This window comes from Sitophilus oryzae, unplaced genomic scaffold (genome assembly GCF_002938485.1).
Source record: "Sitophilus oryzae breed Bouriz unplaced genomic scaffold, Soryzae_2.0 scaffold_808_pilon_pilon, whole genome shotgun sequence".
NCBI classification, from domain to species: domain Eukaryota; kingdom Metazoa; phylum Arthropoda; class Insecta; order Coleoptera; family Curculionidae; genus Sitophilus; species Sitophilus oryzae.
In genome coordinates, this window is record NW_022147426.1 from 1,672,034 (window position 1) to 1,693,370 (window position 21,337).

At 32.3% G+C, this 21,337-nt stretch overlaps 1 protein-coding gene across 3 annotated transcripts in view; it reads left to right on the top strand.

Annotated features, from left to right (window-relative positions):
- LOC115888857 (protein sickie) overlaps positions 1-21,337 on the top strand; it is a 388,604-nt gene that overhangs the window by 97,895 nt on the left and 269,372 nt on the right. Inside the window, exon 1 of one of the 3 annotated variants that reach the window (XM_030908723.1) lies at positions 9,018-9,244. The exons of the other annotated variants lie outside the window; for them this stretch is intronic. The gene's annotated coding sequence lies outside the window, so the exon portion shown is untranslated. Of the gene's footprint in view, positions 1-9,017; positions 9,245-21,337 lie in introns of those variants that run through there. 3 annotated transcript variants of the gene reach the window in all.

A 21,337-nucleotide genomic window follows, 5' to 3' on the forward strand; every position in this document is an offset into this window, starting at 1 on the left:
GCCGTTAATGGAGAGTGTTTTTACTAAGTTATTCCATTAAAAAAATACAAGTTTTAAGTCAGTAGCTTTATCAAGAATATTTCCATTAGAGATGAGCAAGAAATCGCAAAGTGCGATTCAATCGCAGCGATTTTAGAATCGCAATCGCAACCTGCGATTGGCTCTCATAGGAAACTGCCATTGCGATTTGTTCTATTTGCGAGTTTCGATTTAGGCAACCAGTATTACTACAGCTGCGATTTGCGACTTTGTTGCGAATTGAGATTTTCGCGAATTTCGATTTATCTGCGAGTTTGAATTTTTAGGAGTTGCGATTTGCGATATTATTGCGAATGTAATTTTGTGGTCTATTGAAGCATTTTATATTATAATATATATTTGCGATTGAATTTTCTCTCTGATATCATTTATTTATAGAGAATGTATTCTTTTTCTAGGGCCACGATCATAATATACCGGGTGATTCTTACGAGTGGTTTACCCCTATAACTTGTTTTGATTTGGATTTGAGATTTGGTGTGTTAGTATATGACATAAATTAGGATTGATTGACGTATTCAATGGTTTTTAGTCACTTCCTGTTTCACCGGAAATGACTACAACTTTTGATTTTTTAACGACACCCTCGGTATTTTTTTACTTTATTCGATAGAAAATGACACTGTCTGAATCATATGGCGACAACTTTTGAAATTTTGGCTTAAACAATCGTATTTTAAATATCAATCTAAAATGTCATGGCTGTGTTAAAAACACTAATTTTAATCAAGATGCCTTGGAAAAATAGATTTAAGTGTCTATATTTTTTCGTGTCTTATCCAGGCCAGTTAAAAGATGCCCAAATAGTATTTTTAATCATATCTCAATTTTTTCAAATAGAACGAGGGTGGCTCATTGGCATATTTAGAAAAAGCATTTTTAGGAATAATTTGGTAATGGTAAATATTAAAATCGCAATCGCAGGTTACAGTCGCTGCGATTTAAAAATAGCAATCGCAGTTTTGCTTATCTCTAATTTCCATGGTTAGTTGAAAAAACAAAATGATATGCAACAAATTAACATATCTGTTAATTTGATATACATCAGAAAATGTTTTAAAACAATTAAAAAAAATACTTTACTATTATTAACAACTAGATAGGTCATATTATTGGCTTAATTTTTTTGAATCTTTACTTCCTTCTTTCATTTCCCTTGCTCATTTTTTTTCTTTTTCTCTTGCTTTTGCTCTTTACAAGTTGCATACTTTCTAAGCTACAATAATCTGTGTTGTACCCCTAAAGTTTATTAAACTACGAACCGTCACTGGCTATAATCAAACTAAACAAGTTATAAAGATATATCTTTCTATCCTATTTGAGTCATTGCTCTGGGTACGAGTCATTTGGTACGCGTTGGTTAACGAAACGAGATAATAAATTTACTACACGTATCCCGATCGGTCTTTCGCAACAGAGAAACAAACTCCACTTTAATTAATCAACCTAATCGCTTGCGAGAACGATTTTGAATGAGCGCGATGTTCGAAATTAGACTGGAATTGGATGTAGAACGCATGTTTACCGAGCAAGGTGATCGATCATCGTGCTTTGTGCGATGTTATGTAACACGAATTCAATTGGTATTTAATCTAAGCCGTAATGAATGTATTTATTAAAATGTCTCTCATAGATTTTATATCAAGTTTTCTTTATGCAGGGTATTTCAAAAAAAATGTCATCTCTCGTGGGGAGATTCCTCACGTAAAAATAAGATTTATTTTTCTTATCAATTTGGGTCCGATTCTGCTTTGTTTCGTAGCTACAGAGTGTTAGAATTTAGAATGAGTGGGAGGGGGGTTAATCACTTCGACCTTACAGATCCATTGTGTCTCCCTTTCTTGAATCATAACTCATCATAGAGTCCCAGGGCTTTGACAAAAGCCAGTATCTGGGACGGTTTTATAGAGGGTAGTTCTCCATCTCCAATATCAGTCGTACCAAAATTCATGGCACGAATGGTTGTCGTCTCGGCGCACTCAGTGATGAGGTGTACTGGTGTTTCCCCATCTTCCCCACAGAATCTGCATTCGCCGTTTCTTCTTAGTTTCAATCTACTGAGGTGTTCATTGAGGAGACAGTGTCCTGTTAAAAACCCCGTGACAATCCGAAGATTGTTCTTACTCAGACCCAGGAAGATCTGTGATTTTTCTTGATCATAAGCCCTCAGAAACTTCTTCGGGTGTCTTAGACCATTGCAAGATTTCCATTCCAGGTTGCGGATGGAATCTTCCAAGTTCTTGAGTTCCGCCTTGAGTTGGTTACCACTTGGAAAGCAGAACGGTTCTGGTCCAGTTAGTGGAGTGTTCGCTCCTTTCCTAGCTAGATTATATGCTTTTTCATTGCCTTCTATCCCTTGGTGAGCAGGCACCCAGTGTAGGAGGACTTTGTTTTCTTCTACAGAGTGTTAAAATCTTAATAATGTTTCGATTTATTATCATTTTCTTAGTTTTTTAGTGAATCGAATAAAATTTTGAGGGTAAAAGTTGCTATTAATGCTACATATTTTAATACTAAAATAGTGTCGATATATTCCTTAGGGACGTGTATATGGGTTATAACTGGAATATTTGTCGAAAAAAAAACATGTACGCCACTGACTTTTTTTCTTTTGGTAGCAAAATTGTTAAGGCCGTTTAATACTATACTCTGTTTTTTTTTTCTCAGGTAAGATTTCGACAGACGATGACAGAAGAAAAGCAGATGACGTCCCATACCAATCTATTTATTTTACTAAAAAAAGTTTCTAATAATTTTTAAGTTATCTATGGATGGGTTTAAATATAAATCCGTCATGCGTCGTGTCTTGTTGTTTTTAACCAGTTTTATTGTTTTATTTAAAAATGACAGATCGTATTTCAATTATATTGGTTTGACGGAACGATGAACGACAAACGGACGCCGATGCGTATGAACTCGCCTTTAGATTTTTGTCATTTTTGACGTTTGTCAAAGTCTTGCCAAATTATAGGTTATAATTTTGTGTCAACTTTTGTTAAATACCCTGCGTTTTGGAAGATGATGCATGTTGATTCGTATTATTACGCGTGTTTTGTGTCTTTTGAAGTCAAGTGGAGGAAAAATCGAGTGAAAATTAACTGTAGTCCCAGAGCACAGTTTATGGTTAATACTCGCCAGGCAGAAAGTCTTATACACCAATGAAGTTGCCATCGATAAAGTTTGTATACCATTTCGTCGTAGATAAGTGCATCTCGTATATGGTAGAAGGATCAAACTAAACACATACTAAAAACTGGAGTAGCTGTAAAATATTGACATCACACGATAGGTAAATAATGGATTTTAGTACTGCAGAAAAATAATGTTAAAAGGTACTGGTTAAAAAAAAATAAGATTAAAGTTAATTAATCAACCTTTAAGGTATAAAATTTGGTAGGTGTTATTATTAATAAAATAGTTTGTTTTATTTACCTATGTTGTTTTATTTATTCCTGTGGAATATTACAAATTTGTATTTGTACATAAGTTATATTGATAAATATAATCATAAATGCGGGTAGTTTCATAAAGCTTGAAAGTAAATAATAGTTCTTTTTTATATTTTTTTGGTATGTCTTGTTCTTGTTTGTTTTGTATTAACACATACCGTTTTTATTAAATAAAATAACTCGATTACATTTTTTCAGTTTTATACAGTTTTTTTCACAATATTTTGAAGTAATCACTTGTCATCTTGTCAATCAAATTTTAAATATTTCCTGCTATGCGTTCCAGTTGTACCAACTTATTTCTTTGTAAAATAAAATAAACTACTTTGAAATTAAAATGACAGACACATCTATCACTGTCAAGGATCTTCTCGTTGGACAGACTATAATTAAAAGTTGTATCTTGATATTATTTTGTCGATTTTCTTGATGAGATAAACGAAATTTTATTAATCACAATTAATAAAATAATCTACACTAATACATATATAAAATTCTTAAGTGACTGACATACTGATTAATCACGATCCTGCTCAAACCACTCAACGTAAGAAGCTCAATTTTGGCATACAGGTTGATTCTAGGGTGTAGAGGTTCGATAAGAAGGGATTTTTCGAAATTCCAGTTCCAAGGGGGTGAAACCACCCCTCAAATATTACAATATTTTTTATTTAAAAAACGGTCAAGTTTCCGAAAAAACGCTTAAACACGTATATTTTATTTTATTTTTTACATATTTTAAGATTTTTTAAAAATGTATACAAGGTGTTTGGAAAAATCTGGTCATTGATTAATCACGATCCTGCTTAAAGCGCTTAACGTAAAAAGCTGATTTTTGGAAAACAGATTGACTTTAGGGTATAGAGGTTCGATAAGAAGGGATTTTTCGAAACTCGAATTCTAAGGGGGTGAAACTATCCCTCAAATACTTAATAAAATATTTTTATTTAAAAACCGGTGAGTTTTTCGGAAAAACTCTTAAACCGTATATTTTATTTTGTTGTTTTACATATTTTAAGATTTTTTATAAATTTATACAGGGCGTTTCATAAAATATGACCATTGAGTCATCACGATTCTGCTTAAACTGCTTGACGTTTAAAGCTGATTTTTGGCAAACGGATTGATTGTGGGGTGTAGAGGTTCGATAAGGAGGGGTTTCTCGAATCTCAAATTCCAAGAGGGTGAAAACGCCCCTCAAATATTTCAATATTTGTTATTTAAAAAACGGTTAGTCTTTCGGGAAAACACTTGGACAAGCATAATTTATTTGGTTTTTTACATATTTTGAAATTTTTTAAAAAATGATACAGGGTGTTTCAAAAAGTTGGGTATCTCTTAACCACGATTCTGCTAAAACTGCTTGACGTAAAAACGGATTTTTCGAAAATCGAATTCCAACGAGATGAAACTACCCCTCAAATATTACCAAGTTATATAATAATATCGCCATATTGTTTTCTCTCATGCTGACATAAATGTGAGAAAATTTTATCCAGTTTGTATGTTAATGGAAATTCTTGCTTTGCTTTATCATCACCATTACAAATGATTAATTCGATGCGAACGAAGTCGCTGGTACACGTTAGAATTCAATAAAACTGAATTCATTTTTGACAAGACTGCCTTTTTCGTTTATTATTAGTAAGTAATAACCGTAGAATACCATTTAACCCAAATAATCTCTGTTAATTCTCATCCTAGCCCACCTAGGTGTATCGAGACGGTAAGTAGGGTTTAAAAAGCAATTTACCGGAATCTGACGGCCGCAGCGCTATCTTAAACACTTCTTGCTGCAAGGATTAAACATCTAATTAGCTTTATCTGAAGGACGAGTCTTAGGCACCGAATTTTTACGATCTGTAATTTGGGGACTTTTCTTAGATTAGTGAGGCGGAGGTGTAAGAACTGAATGGGTTTTTGATTGGATTTTCCTAGTTAGGAAGTAATCGATTTGAAAATGATGGGAAAACGAAATCCCATCAAAAACATAGAATGTAAAAAAATGCCAAGTCTCGCAACACAATTCTCCATGTAAAACCAAGCCAGTTAGTTTTATTTGGTTTCTCTTTAAGCACCTATTCAACAATTTTGTTATAAATTGTGAGTATTAATATTAGTCATCTTTATTTCTGTAATAATTATAATGACTTGGGCAATTGCACGATATGTTATTCTATTCTAATTAAAAAAACTTTATTTTTGAGGACACTGTTTAGATTTACTTAGTAATCGAGATGGTAGATTATTCTTTTATAATTATGGTGCTGTGCAATTGCCAAGTCATAATTATTACAGAAATAAAGATGACTAACGTTGATACTAACAATTTATAACAAAATTGTGGAATAGGTGCTTAGAGAGAGACTAAATAAAATAAACTGACTTGGTTTTACATGAGATCTCACAATTTTTTATAGTGAAAGAATTGTGTAGCGAGGCTTGGCATTTTTTTACATTCTATGTTTTTGACGGGGGAGTTCTAATTTCTTTTTGTAGGTTATCCTTCTATTTTTTTCTCGGGTAATATATCATTTAAAATAATATTAAAGAAGTGTGACTAGCAATATGTATAGCCATGATAGTAAGACCCATGATTACTTATGGAGCAGTTGCCTGGTACACAAAACTAGAGCAACGGACGGCAAGGCTAAACCTATGCAAAGTCCAGAGACTAGCATGTGTTTGCATCACAGGAGCCATGAGAACCTGTCCAACAGCAGCAATGGAGGTCATTCTAGATCTAACACCACTGCACATTGTCATTGGTAGATATGCCAATGCGACAATGATTAGAATGGTCACTAACGGAATTAGTACTGGGAGAATTGTCAGATCAGGGGCTTGGAACACCCTCATAAAGGAAATACAACTCCTGCAACTCCTAGTGGACGATATGCCAAGAACGTACAACTTTGAGAAACATCTCAATGTAGTATTGAGCAATAAAAAGGATTGGAAGAGCGAAACGCTTGCCCAGCAGTTAAAAAACCATACCATAACTTGGTATACTGATGCTTCCAAAACCAATACGGGAATAGGGATCGGAGTGTTTGGGCCGAAAGCTAAATACTCCGAACCAATGGGCACTTACCCTAGTATCCTACAGGCAGAAATCTACGCTATCGAAAGATGCGTACAACTTATCTTCGATAGGAACTATCGGAAACAAGAAATAGCCATCTTGTCTGATAGTCAAGCAGCGTTAAAAACGATCAACTCAGTATCAATCAATTCGAAATTGGTCAAAGAATGCATAGAGAAGCTGAATAAATTGGGCAAAGAAAACAAAGTCCTCCTACTCTGGGTGCCTGCTCACCAAGGGATAGAAGGCAATGAAAATCCAAATAATCTAGCTAGGAAAGGAGCGAACACTCCACTAACTGGACCAGAACCGTTCTGCTTTTCAAGTGGTAACCAACTCAAGGCGGAACTCAAGAACTTGGAAGATTCCATCCGCAACCTGGAATGGAAATCTTGCAACGGTCTAAGACACTCGAAGAAGTTTCTGAGGGCTTATATCAAGAAAAATCACAGATCTTCCTGGGTCTGAGTAAGAACAATCTTCGGATTGTCACGGGGTTTTAACAGGACACTGTCTCCTCAATGAACACCTCAGTAGATTGAAACTAAGAAGAAACGGCGAATGCAGATTCTGTGGGGAAGATGGGGAAACATCAGTACACCTCATCACTGAGTGCGCCGAGACGACAACCATTCGTGCCATGAATTTTGGTACGACTGATATTGGAGATGGAGAACTACCCTCTATAAAACCGTCCCAGATACTGGCTTTTGTCAAAGCCCTGGGACTGTATGATGAGTTACGACTCAAGAAAGGGGGACACAATGGATCTGTAAGGTCGAAGTGATTAACCCCCCTCCCACTCATTCTAAATTCTAAAAATTCTAAAATTCTAAAGTGACTAGCAATAATTTATAAACTTTGAATTATCGTATACAATCAGATAATATCAAATGGATTAATTCTAGTTTTCTAACGACTTGTTAGAAAACCGTTGTTTCCGACTTTCGTTACGCATAACCCAAAACGTTAAAAATGTTCAATTCGTGAATTTACCATTACTTAGTCAAAATTATGTTTTTGCCAATTTTACACATATTCTATTTTTTACCTCGACAATTTGCTAACTGTAAAGGCGCACTCTCACGGCTCGTCTACTTGGCAAGTACGCCAATATTTGCGTACCTACTTGGCAAGTATCCCCACTTTGGAAACAACATAGGTAAGTGTCGTGGGGCTTACATGACGTGGAGCAGCTCTCGGTCGTCCTATTAGTAATAGGTAATAGGCTATTACCATCGTCGGAAAATCGGTTACCGGTAACGGTTAGACAGCTAAAATTTAATACATAAGGATATTTCGAGATTTTTTTATTATTAGCCGACCATACCAACAGGTATGGTGGGCTCTTAAGATCGCCAAAAAAAAGTTTTTTTAATTTCACTCAAAATGAGTTATTTGGGTCACAAATGACCTAAATACAAAATATTTTCATGGTGTCTGTCTGTCCGTCTGTAAAAATTGGCACAAAATACTGTGGCACCCGAGAATCTGGCCATTAGTTTTTGGTGGATGTGGGGGGTTGGTAAGGGGGTTAAAAATTTAAAAAAATCGTAACTCCAAAATTACAGTAGCTAGCGAAACGCGGTTTTCAATTTAAGATTAGGAATAATATTTGCAACAAAATTTGTAATAACATCAAAATCAGTCAAAGTCGCAGTTTTTGAGATATTCCGTGTTTCCGTAGTCCGTTTTTGAGAAAATTCGTGTGGAGAACTCCAAACTCCCATCTGAAGCGACCCCAGGTGGCGGATAGGGGAAATAACCGCGGACCAAAATTGGAAAAATTCCTTTACTTTGAAACTAAAAGAACTGCCTACCAACTTTTTATTAACATATGTTAGTATACGTGCCTCCCGGCGCCAATTTTTTCGTTCCATTATAAGCTTAAAGCTACCTAAAATTCGACATTTGAAGTTTATGACGCATCTAGAAGTACCTTATGATTTTGATGACGGCGAATGAGTCAATGGGGAAGAGAATTAATCTCTGTAAAACCGTCTCAGATACTGGCTTTTATCAAAGCCCTGAGTCTGTATAATGAGTTATAACTCAAGAAAGGGGGACACAATAGATCTATAAGGTCGCGGTGATTAACTTTCCCCCTTCCTTACAATCTACATCTGTTCTACACTGCTTGACAATGCTGTAAATCATAGAAATACCGACATAACCAGTGCATGCATAAAATAAACGGTTTTACGGAAACTCCAATAGGTACTTCATTATTCCGAAGCTTTTTTTCTCATTCTCATCACATCTCAGCTCGCACCTTCCGCATAGGTGGAGACCTTATGACCCCCGGTACTACTACCTTCCTGATGATGATGGATGTATGAATCCTGATCGTTGGCGGTACCGGCACTGTAAAGATTTTCGAGCCGCGGTACTCTCGCGGGTCCCGCGCTTGATAAAGCCGATTCAGTCGAGCATCGAGCGCCAAATCGAAAAGAAGTGAAACCGCGGTTGATCGGTGAGCGGACGAGTTTTACACGCGGTTGACGGGTTGAAGTCGGAACGGTTTGAATAGTTTTACCCGGGTAATTTTTTTTGGCGTTGTGTGAAATACGATCGGGTTTAGTAAATCAATTTTGTGATTTTGAGTACTTGGATTAGGTTTTGTGGGTGGCGTTAATTTTGTGTTTGTTCTTTCGGATAAAAAATGTTTTAGGTAAATATTTTACATCTAATAACAATTTTTGAATTAGGCCAATACCGAATTGTATGGACTGCATTTGTTATTTTCAAGTATTCGTGGTATTGTGCCAATAAAATGAGTCTTAAATCAGTGTAAATATTTTTAGGGATGGTGTATTTATATTCTATGTTATGAACATGCCTATGAGGTTTTCCCGCGAAAAAAAATTCAACATTTTTATTCGATTTTTTTTAGTTATTTTTAAAATTTCGACTAAACAACATAATATCTTGATAATAGTGCAACACAGTAGGTTAAATTTAGAGAAACAAAAATCTAGAAAAAATCCAGTGGTTCTCAAAATTTAGCCAAAAAATATTGTCTTCTTAAATTTCCAAAAAAAAATAACTCGGTTATTTTCGACTTATTTGAAAAAAACGGTAAAAATACCAGTCCTGAAAATATATGCACTTATTTAAAACTCATCCTGTATTATCACATTATAAAATTGCACCAATACTATAATATAATTGCTGCTTGCCTTAAAAAAATTGGAGTGAAAATTTTAAATGGGAAATACGATGTTGAGCTTTTTCGTAACACTGGGCCACCCTGTATATAAACTATTTTTACCAGATTCAGTATCGACCTCTATTTTTTTTAAACCGTTCCAATAATACCACTGTGTGGAAAAAAAATCGTAAAATTTTAAATACAAAAAATACTTGTTTTTTAATTTTGCCTCTAAATGAAAAAATAATACAAGGTGTCTCAGAAATAAGTGCAAGTATTTTAACTGGTAGTATAGTTCAACCCCAGAAACACGCCTATGAGGTTTTTTTCGTAAAAAAAATTAAAAATTCGAAATTTTTTGAAAAATTTGTTTAGTTTTTAGTTTGTGAAAAAAATGATAAAAAAAACATAAATTCTTGTTGTTGAAACATAATTTCTTGATAATATGGCAACATAGGTATTAGATCATATTTACAAGAAAGAAAATCCAGGAAAGATACAGTGGTTCTCCAAATTTTAGAAAAAAATCATTTTTTTTTGGAAATTTTCAAAGTAAAATAACTCCGTTATTTTGGACTTATTTGAGAAACGATAAAGAGAAAATTTGTTTCTTTTATCGAGATCTACCCCTTCACAACCAAACCAAACCAAACCAAACCAAATTTTAGAAAAAAATCACTTTTTTTTGAAATTTTCAAAGTAAAATAACTCCGTTATTTTGGACATATTTGAAAAACGATAAAGAGAAAATTTGTTTCTTTTATCGAGATCTACCCCTTAAAATACTTGCACTTATTTCTGGGACATCCTGTATACAGGGCTTTCCATTTAAAAGAGCAATAATAAATATTTTTGCGACCCTGTAAGTTACTACTTCCCAGTCGTGTAAGTGATATGTTTAGGAGACTATTTTTTTGTGTATTTTTTTACTATTAAAAAAAAAATTTTTTTTTATTTTAAAAAAAAAAATATTCTTTACAAAATTTGCCTGTTTTTGTTAACAAATAATACTTAGATATTGTGTTAAGAGAAGTTGCAACAGAAAACCAAACAAAGTCGAATTTTCACTTTAACGCAACGCAGTTAGTTGAACTCGGAGTGCCGGAGCGGAAGCCTTGGCTAATTATCGCTTTTTAAACGCCACTAATTGAATAAATAACAAACAATTGTGCCACGGCCTATTTTTTCAAAGTGCTAATTCGTTGTATAACTTTTGGTAAAATAAACAGATATATAACCATATGTTATAAGGCCTTGCAAATAAAATAAACTCGTATGGCCAATAGAGTTTCGCCAGCGATTGTAATTGGTGAATAGTCATATAGTGAATCAAAAGATCTTAACACAAGAACCTATTCAAGAATATTTTAATTTTGTTAAAAAAAACATGTTATCAAGTCAAACTTCAAATTATAAACTACTTGATAACAATAATTACTTAATGAGGTAAAACCAAAAAGTTTAAAATCTCTATATATATTTATTTTTTATTTTTTTCTAATGATGGTATGTTTAAATCAAAGAAGCAATACCCGTACATTACTAAACCTCTACTGATGCAGGAGTAATAGGTACAGTTATTTATTATTATTAGATTGATTGGATTAACAATGCCTCTCTTATTTTTTGTTTACAGGCTATCGGTTCTTTCATCATAATTTTGCGTTAGTAAAATCTACTCTGTGTCCTGTGTCCCATGAAAGCTGGCAAATCTTGGATTTGCAAAAATTGCCCGTTTTAAGTACTAAATAATGGTTCAACGCAGTGCTATTTACAAAAACTAACTTTTTTATTTTGTAGATTTTCTTCCACTGCCGAAGAAAAAATAGTTAAACCATTTTTAATAATTTATAGCATTTGCTTTCAAACTACAACTTAAAAGTGTATTTCAATCACTCTGTATAGCAAAGAAAACATTTTTATGTGCACTATACATATACCATTGTCCTCACTGAAGGCAAAAAAGTAATTAAAGTAAAAAATTTCAACTAAGAGAAATGAAGGTTTTTAAAACAATGGACCACCTGTATAATTGCTAATAATATAAACAAATATAACAATATATAGGGTGGTCCGAACTGTATTCCGGAAACTTCGGCAGCATATTCTACAGATGTAAATAAGTAAAAAATTTCGTAATGTACTAATTCTTAGTTTCGGAGGGTGTTTATACAGGGTGTAGAAGTTTCATTTTTATTTCGATTGCTTCCAAATAATTTCTGAAGTAACGTCAATAATTGGATGAAAATTGGTATCTGGGAGTTTTTTGACATGAGAAATTTGATTTTGATGTCAATATAACTCCTATTTGTAGAGGGTGCCACCTACATGTGTTTGAACCTTTGAATAAGAAGACTAAGGAAGGAGCATATCAAAAATCTTAGGAGCATATCAAAAATCTTATTATGTAAAACTATGATGTAGGGTAGACGTGGGGTAGACTCAATAATTTGTTGTTTTATTTTACGTTGTGAATAAATGTTGGTAGTTATTAAAATTGTTATAAAAATATATAATTCTAATAAAAATAGATAAGTTATAATAACTATTTATTAACACAAACATCCGATACGCTACTGAAGCAGATAAGTCAAATTAACGTATCTAAATTCTTTGACATCTAATCTTTGACAAGTAGTAAATAAAAGCTAAAATGCAAGAAAATATACAATTTAGTTAATTTAAGTGAATTTCATAAATGATCGGTTTACTACACGTATGTATATTATATAGTCACTTACTAGCGAAAAGTTGTTCCATTATTTCACTCAATTTTTGCCGAGATCTACCGCACGCTACACAACCAACTATTTTAGAGTCTTTTCGATAAATCGCGATAATGTCACTGTTAATTTAAGTTCTGCCACAATTTCCATCTAGATTTACTACCTTTATACAACTATCAGTAGTAGAATAAATAATAAATAACATAAAATAAGCTCCGTGAAGACTGACAAATCCACAAAATTTCAAATCAAATTCAAATGTGTCAAATGAATCGTCAAACAGAACTGTCAAGGATCCCCACCCTAGAGAGCTTTTTCCGCCCACCATGCATGAATACATGGATAGCATTATGCTCCTTCCTTAGTCTTCTTATTCAAAGGTTTGAACTGTTTTTAAGAGTAATAACATTTTCGTCCGTACCTGTATAAAACTACTGGGTGAAAAAATATCTCCGTGATTTTTTACTTACATTTTAAAAAATATCTCTTGGTAAAAATGGCTACGAGCAACCGTTCTCGAGATATTTAGAATGGTAATAGTCAATACATGTCATTATTGACGAAAAATAAACATGTTGAGTAGATAGTTATTTGACTGAAATAGTAAATTTGGGAACTCTTTGTTTTTTTAAATTAATCATTAAATTTTCTTCGAAAAAATGGCGATAAAACAGTTTCTGTCGAACTTTTGCCACAAAAACATTTCAAATTTGTTATTACAGTGTAATAACTATTTAGTAAACATGGTCAATGATGATAGGTATTGATAATTTCGATTCTGAATATCTCGAGCACCAGTACTCGTAGCAATTTTTACCAAGAGACTTTTTTTTACGTAGAAAACATCGCAAAGGTATATTTATTTACTGTATTAAACACATTACTTTGTTATTTTTTAAACACCCTGTATAACAAACAAAATAAGTACAGTCATAATAACATAATTTTTATCTTAGTTTTATTACTATAATATTAATAATAATAAAATGTAATGACACTTGTAGCATAATCTCTTAGAGAAAGAATTTAAATTAAAATTACTTAAGATGACAAATTTTACATCGTACAATGTACGCCGGCTAACGAGAACCAGTAACCGCAATACTAGAGACCCAACCTCAACATACATAATAAAACTTAACTATAATTTATGGGCGCTATATGGGTTAGGAAACCCATTCAATTCAAGTGGAATATAAATTATTTATTAGGGACATTAACTTATTAGGGAATATGTATCTGAAAAGGGTTTTTGAACATTTTTTTTGACACCCACTTAGTTCTAGGAATAACATTTTGTTTAGCGTGGTATATTTTTCGTGTGGTGGAGACATGCATTATAAGCTAGTAATTAGAATACATATAATTGTCTGTCTAGCTAGTCAATTTCATTATACAGGGTGTTTCAAAACAAATGCGAAAAACTTCAGGGGGTGATTCCTTGTTCAAAATAAAGGGTAGTTTGCTTCATAAACGTTGGGTCAAAAGTCAACGATTAGGGAGATATCGCGGTAGAAAGATGGCGGAAAAATAATGTTCTTATTTTTTATCTTGAAAACGAAAAGATATAGACTAATGAAATTTTATGGAAGCATTACTGTTATGAAAACACACTTTCTGGTAATTTTTTCACTTTTTTAAAATGAGTGGAAGGGATTGAAATAAACTACCCCTATCATTCTTGTTAACGAAATTTAAAGAAAAATCTTATTAAACACATGCAAAAAATTTAATTTGGATAGTTTAGTTTCTTTAGAAACTTTTCTATCTCTTGTATTTTTTTTATAAAACTCACCGAATTGAAATTAAAAAATAAAATGTAAAGCATTACATGTCAGGACTAAAAATATTTTTAGATTAAGAATCTAGTGATAATAATGATAATAATAATAATCTAGATAATAACGTATTGCAGTAGGATAATGTCAAATAAAACAATATTAGAAACATCCTAAAAAGTGACAGCGGCCGACTAGATTTTTTCCTAAAAAAATTACAGCTGCCCACTAGATTCTTTATCTAAACATGTTTTTTGTCCTGACATGTAATGCTTTACATTTTATTTTTTAATTTCAAATCGGTGAGTTTTCTCAAAAAACACAAGAGATAAAAAAGTTTCTAAATAAACTAAACTATCAAAATTAATTTTTTTTGCATGTGTTTGATAAGATTTTTCTTTAAATTTCATTAACAAGAATGATAGGGGTAGTTTATTTCAACCCCTTCCACTCATTTTAAAAAAGTGAAAAAATTACCAGAAAGTGTGTTTTCATAACAGTAATGCTTCCGTAAAATTTCATTAGTCTATCTCTTTTCGTTTTCAAGATAAAAAATAAAAACATTATTTTTCCGCCATCTTTGTACCGCGATATCTCCCTAATGGTTGACTTTTGACCCAACGTTTATAAAGCAAACTACCCTTTATTTTGAGCAAGGAATCGCCCCCTGAAGTTTTTCGCATTTGTTTTGAAACACCCTGTATATTTCATCATGTATCTGAGAATATTTTTTTTTCAATTCAATAATTCCTATATTTGAAAAGTGAAAAAAATCAAAATATATGCAGAATTAATAAGATTGTATAAATTATTTCAAATGCAATAAGGAATTAATTAATGAATCTTTTTTTGAAACTATTTTTTTTTGACAAATCTACATTATAAACATTTTTTTTAACAATATTGTTCTATTTTATTTGAATCTAGTTTTTTTTGTTAAATATGAAAATTTTTAATCAATGAACACTAAAACTACATATTTTGATTTTTTTTTACTTTTCAAAGCTTTCAAATATACGAATTTTTGAATTGGAAAAAAATACTCTAGGTTTTTTAGGAAATTTTATAGTCTACAAGAATCCGCGATGTAAGTTATGGTATTTTTAATGGAAAAAGATCTTTTTACGTGTTATACAGGGTGTCCCAGAAATAAGTCCAAGTATTTTAACTGGTAGTATAGTTCAGCCCCAAAAACAGGCCTATGAGGTTTTTTTCGCGAAAAAAAAAATTGAAAATTCGAAATTTTTTGAATTTTTTTTTAGTTTTTAGTTAAAAAAACATAATTTCTTGATAATATGGCAACATAGGTATTTGATTAAATTTACAAGAAAGAAAATCCAGAAAAGATCCAGTGGTTCTCAAAATTTTAGCAAAAAATCATCTTTTTTTGGAAATTTTCAAAGTAAAATAACTCCGTTATCTTGGACTTATTTGAAAAACGACAAAGAGAAAATATGTTTCTTTTATCGAGATCTGCCAGCCCTTAAAATATTTGCACTTATTTCTGGGACACCCTGTATAAATAGAAAAGTTTGAATGTTCACCGACACTTATTAAAATTGTGCTAAAAATCCTTCCTTCCGGGGATATTTTTTTCTCGGTTATTAGGTTAATTTTAACCCATAAATACCATAGGTTAGTTTTTTTGGCTCACTCTACTGTGCATGTTAAAATATTTTTTTATACATAATTACTCGTCATGCAATACGATCGAAAAAAAGGCGTCAAGACGGACAGAGAATGTCGAATCGATGATAATTTTGGCGAGGCCAAACCGTAGACGTTATTTATACTGGGCCCGTATCATTCTTGATTTTATAATGGCTCTTATTGCTAGTTGGTCTTAAGAAGGTTATCATTTGTTTTTATATTGAGTAAAAATGATTGGTGTAGTTTAAAATTAGAAAAAAAGTATTTTTTTGGAAACAGATTTGTGTGCCTGGAGCCGTTTTACTCTTTTTTAATGTTTGTCCTAAAGTGCAACGGCTTCCCCTATGCCAACTCCGCTAAACCCGTAAACAAATGAGGCCAGGCACGTACTAGACAGTGTTTTGTTTTCCCTATACGGCCGTATAGTGTGGAGCGACCGCTAGTCACACACACATATTATGCATGGTATACGGTCCCAATATTCGTTTTTGGTGTTCTTGGCTTCCTGAAATTTTTATTAATGAGGACCGGTTCGAAAATTATTTACGTTACGTTCTGAAACGAGCCTCGAGAAGACCGCTAGTCGTGGGTGGAGTTTAGAAATTAGAATGTTATATGGCCAGGGTTGGTGGCCGATAGTGTGAATTAAATATTAACAAGAGTCACAAAATATAAAAGAGTCGCAAAATAAGAGTCGCAAAATATAAAAAAATAAAGTTTTTTTTGAAGCACCATATAATCGATAAAAAAAAGCGTCGGAGATGGCTGCGGAATGACAGTCGATGATAATTTTGGCGAGGTCAAGCCCTAGACTTGATTCCCTTGGACTTTAACTTTTATGGAACTTAACTGTTATGGATTTTTAAAGTGAATTGAATTTGACAGATCAGTTCAGAACATTAAATTATATTAATTTTGCTACAATCAGTATCTTTTATTATATTAATTTACTACACATAAAATTAATTTACTACTTTAGTATAAATTAACTTACTACATTAGTTCATGAAAAAAAATGTATTTACCCATCCTTGTACAGAATAGGTAATCGACAGTAGTCTAAGCTTTATGTACAGTTTTATGACTCTTTTTTGGAATTGCTATTGTCGTATGAATGCATTTATGTCGTCGCTTTATCACATCGTGTATCTGAATGCCTTTTTTGGAATTAAGTGTGTCGATGAATTTTGAACTTACCTACTAACTGACCTGATAGTAATCGTGTTAGAAGAAAAGGTGTTTGTCGTAGCGTAAGTTTTTATCTTTATTAACTATGCAAAGACAGATAACCATATTGCTAAAGTATTACAAATGTTTATCTCATTAAATAAAGTAATTGTTTGTAGTACAAATTTTGGATGAAGATTATAGAGGATGTTCGCTAAGTGATTTGGAAAATAACATTGGTTAAAATTGTGAAAATAACACCGGTCTACAAAAAATAATTTTTTCTCGAGCCCTGGTACCATTCCTGCTGATTAGTACAGTTGAGGGTTGAAATCTTTGGTGTTACAACAGTAAAATAAAACACTAATCCGTCACAATACACCAGAACACTTTATTTTGGACTGGATGCGTTTCGCTAACCATGTTAGCATCATCAGCAGATAATTAAACGAAAATACTCCCATCGAAAATCTAGTTACGCCACTGAATTCTACGTGAAAAACTCTATGGGACACAGTTTTTACCTTTTCGATAAGTTTTATACGATAACCGAGATATGAGGGATATCGAAAAAAAGGACAATTTTCAAATTCGCCCTGTATTTCAGAAACCAAGGGGGCTAGAACAAATTCGTGTATAGCATTTTTAGTTTCAAAAAAATAAGTACAATTATATTACAATACAAAGCCACATCTTTATATCTCTATTTATAAATGAGAAACCCCATAAAACACACGAAAATAGGACCACCCTGTGTATATTTCTATCAATATTTGAGGCAAGCTTAACCATTCAAGCGTGCTTGAAACACTCGATGTAAACGTGGCCATATAGTTATAGAAAATAATCAAAATATCGTTACTTACATCATGTTCCAGAAGAAATTGTTACAGCTTGATACAAAAGTTCCATTAACAAACGCGTAAAACACTTTTTAAAACAACACACAGTATAAAATGGCACTATTTAAACCATTTAATTACACAAAATAACACAAACACGACAGAGTTCAGTATATTTTTTACTTTCGAACGTCTTTTTTTCTGTTATTTTGACAACAAAGCGTCCACGGCCAACTTTTCAAAATGTTACCCGTGCGCGCTGTGTCTATATAGTAAACGCAAAAGCTAAGGGCGACTCCAGACTAATTTTTCTCCGTAATTTAAAGCCCGAATCAGACGTTAATGAACATTTTTTTTTAAATTTTATACTACTTAATATTTTTAAAGGGATCCTATAAATTTTAAATAGGACTATTGTTAAAAATAGTTGTGTGTATCTTTTTATAAAAATGACTGATATTAAATACAATACAGTGTGTGTATCAGTTAAATGGAAAAAAAATTATAATAAATAAATGGGAATTTTTACAAAAAAAACCTCAGATACGTCGACTGTAATTTTTAATTGCGCATTTTTTTCAGTAAAAACTTTGTATACAGGGTGTGTCACGTAACAGTGACCAATACCAACTTTCTTATTTTAAATATAACATCCTGTGTATTATTCGAGTTTCCGATACTATTTTCGGATACTACTTATCTGTGACTATTTCAGAAATATTAAGTGATTTTAACAAATTGTTGTATCACTGCAGGACAGTAGTTGCCAGTGTTATAAGTCGTTTGAATTTGGCTAAGGTTTATCAGAAAAATCGTTTATTGTTCGATGTGAAACCAAGTGAAACTTCTTTACGCGCGTTGGGAGTAAAAATTCAAGGCCGTAACACACGAGCTAGCGTCAGGAAAAGTGGTAACGATCGGAGGTTACGACGCAGCGTCGTAACTCGGGCCCTATGTTAGAGGCCCCCAGCTAGGGGGCTGAAATAAATGATTCGCTTTCGAATCTTCTAAGAAGAAACCTGCCTCCTTCTGCAACTTGCCTCTGCGACATATACAGGGTGGCGCGCTTCATTCGCCTCGATTGATTATACAAAAACGGAAAGATGTAGAAACAAAATATTTTATGGGTATATATTTATCGTAATATGTGGGGAGGCAATATGCACAATTTAAAATTATTTTGAAATATACAAGGTGTTTCAGAACTAAGATCCATACCAAAGTTATACTTTTTCTTATGGAACACCCGGTATTTTATTTCATTTTTGGATTCTTGGACATAAAATAAGGCATTTATTATAAGGGTTTAATAATATGTTTAAAAGCTTTGTTATTTCAAATGCAACACTATGTATTTTTTTAAATAAGTCGAAGCAGATTTAAATGCTCTATCAAACTATGTTAGGGTTTCCTATACCTATCTGGCTCAGATTTTATAGGTATAGGAAACCCTAATATAGTTTGAAAGAGCATTTAAATCTGTTTCGACTTATTTAAAAAAATACATAGTCTAGTGAAAACAGATGGACAGGGTGTTGACAAACTTTTTTATTATAACATGCATATTTAAATATCTTTAAATATTTCAATAACCAAAGCATTTAAACCTTAGACAAGGAAAGAGAGGGGACAGGTAACTCGGCAGCTGAAAGTGAGGCCACTTGTCACCACTCGAAATTGTCCAATGGCGTAGCATCAGAAATTAGCTTGTACCTAGACGATAAAAAATATTTATTAAAACGTTAACTAATATATCGTTTATTTTTGAGTAACGCATATACAATTTTGTATTTTATAGTCTCACCTTTATAATATTAGAATATCTAAGCCGATAATGCAAAATTTATTTAACAGTCACAGTGAACTGATCATCAAGACGATTATTTATTTATTAACGTGTGTATAATGTATAATTAAATAAAAAATAATGTAAATATATATGTTTTAAAGGTGTATATACATAATATATACCGTATGATCGAAAACAACGGCATCCTGTTTGTTTGGAAATGACGATCGATGACATTCCCCATATAATTCTACATATAAAATGACATAACAACTATATAAAATGACATCGAAAAAAGACTGAGAGGAATGTCATCGACAGTCATTTACAAGCCAACTAGACGCCGATTTTTTTTCGATCATTTAATAATAAATGTTAAATATCATCATATAATAATGAATCTAGCCAATCCCCTTTACACTTGCCTACGGATTCAATGAATAATGTAATTTTTAATATTTGTTACCTTCAATCATAAGAATATCCTAATTTTCCGCAAAAAAAATAAACAATTATTCTTGAAGCTTTCTGTTATTTTATTTATTTATTTTTAAATTTTTATTAATTACTCACTGAAATTATTATTATACACCTAAACTAGCAAATCTTTTGAAAGGATATTTAAAAAATATTGTAACAAGTAGCCCACCACAAGTTTGTCCACCCCCAGCAAATCTTTTGGCAGGTAAATTTAAGTTTTATGTAACAACTATACATATAGATTTTTTATAACCAAAATTTTTCATGTTTCTTTTATAGTTTACAATTATCATTTTACATATTTGATAACAATACTTTATACATTTTTTTTTACATGTAAAATATATAAAAAAATGTTTATTGCAGAAATTGTATTTCTCTGATTATAATACCCTACGCCACTGGAGAAATCCTGTCTGAGTAGCATTATTTATAGTTTGTAACATTTATTATAATATAGGATATTGAAAATACTACTTGGAATTAATAAAAATAGTTTGCTTTGGATGTGGTACAAGACATATTAAAAGCATTTTACATATTTTTACCGCTATAATGAAAAAAATGTACATTTTATGACTACATAGCACAAGTTGTGTATCAACTTTTACCTGTAAAATGTAATTCCAGTCATTTTTTTCTCGCTTCAGCCTTTGCAGCCATACGCCGAACATCTCACCATACTAAACAACACAGTTTATAAATTTAAAACAAAACAGTATTCACAAAAAACATAAAAATTCGCTTGGTGTCAACTCGAAACCTTGTCACCAAAGTATGGCCGCCTATCAAATTTTGGTCTCAAAAATTTTTCACTGAGGAATATCCCATACAGCACATCAAATCACATTTACGATGTGTTTACATTATTAGATGTAGACACAGGGTGACAAAATTCCCCCAATGTAAATATGATACGTTTACACATTGTAGTTCAACACGTATGCACAAAGGTTAAAAGGTCCGCCTCACAATGTAGCCACAGTATAGAATTTACGTATACACAAAGTAAGGGACACACAGTGTGCCGTAGGATACATAGTGCTTGTGTATTACGTTTAAACTCTGTTTACACATTGCAGTTGTGACTACTGCGTGTATACGTATGTATTATACTTCGTATATACATTTTGTGCTAGATAAAACTACTTCTTATGAACGAATTTAGGAAATAAAACTTT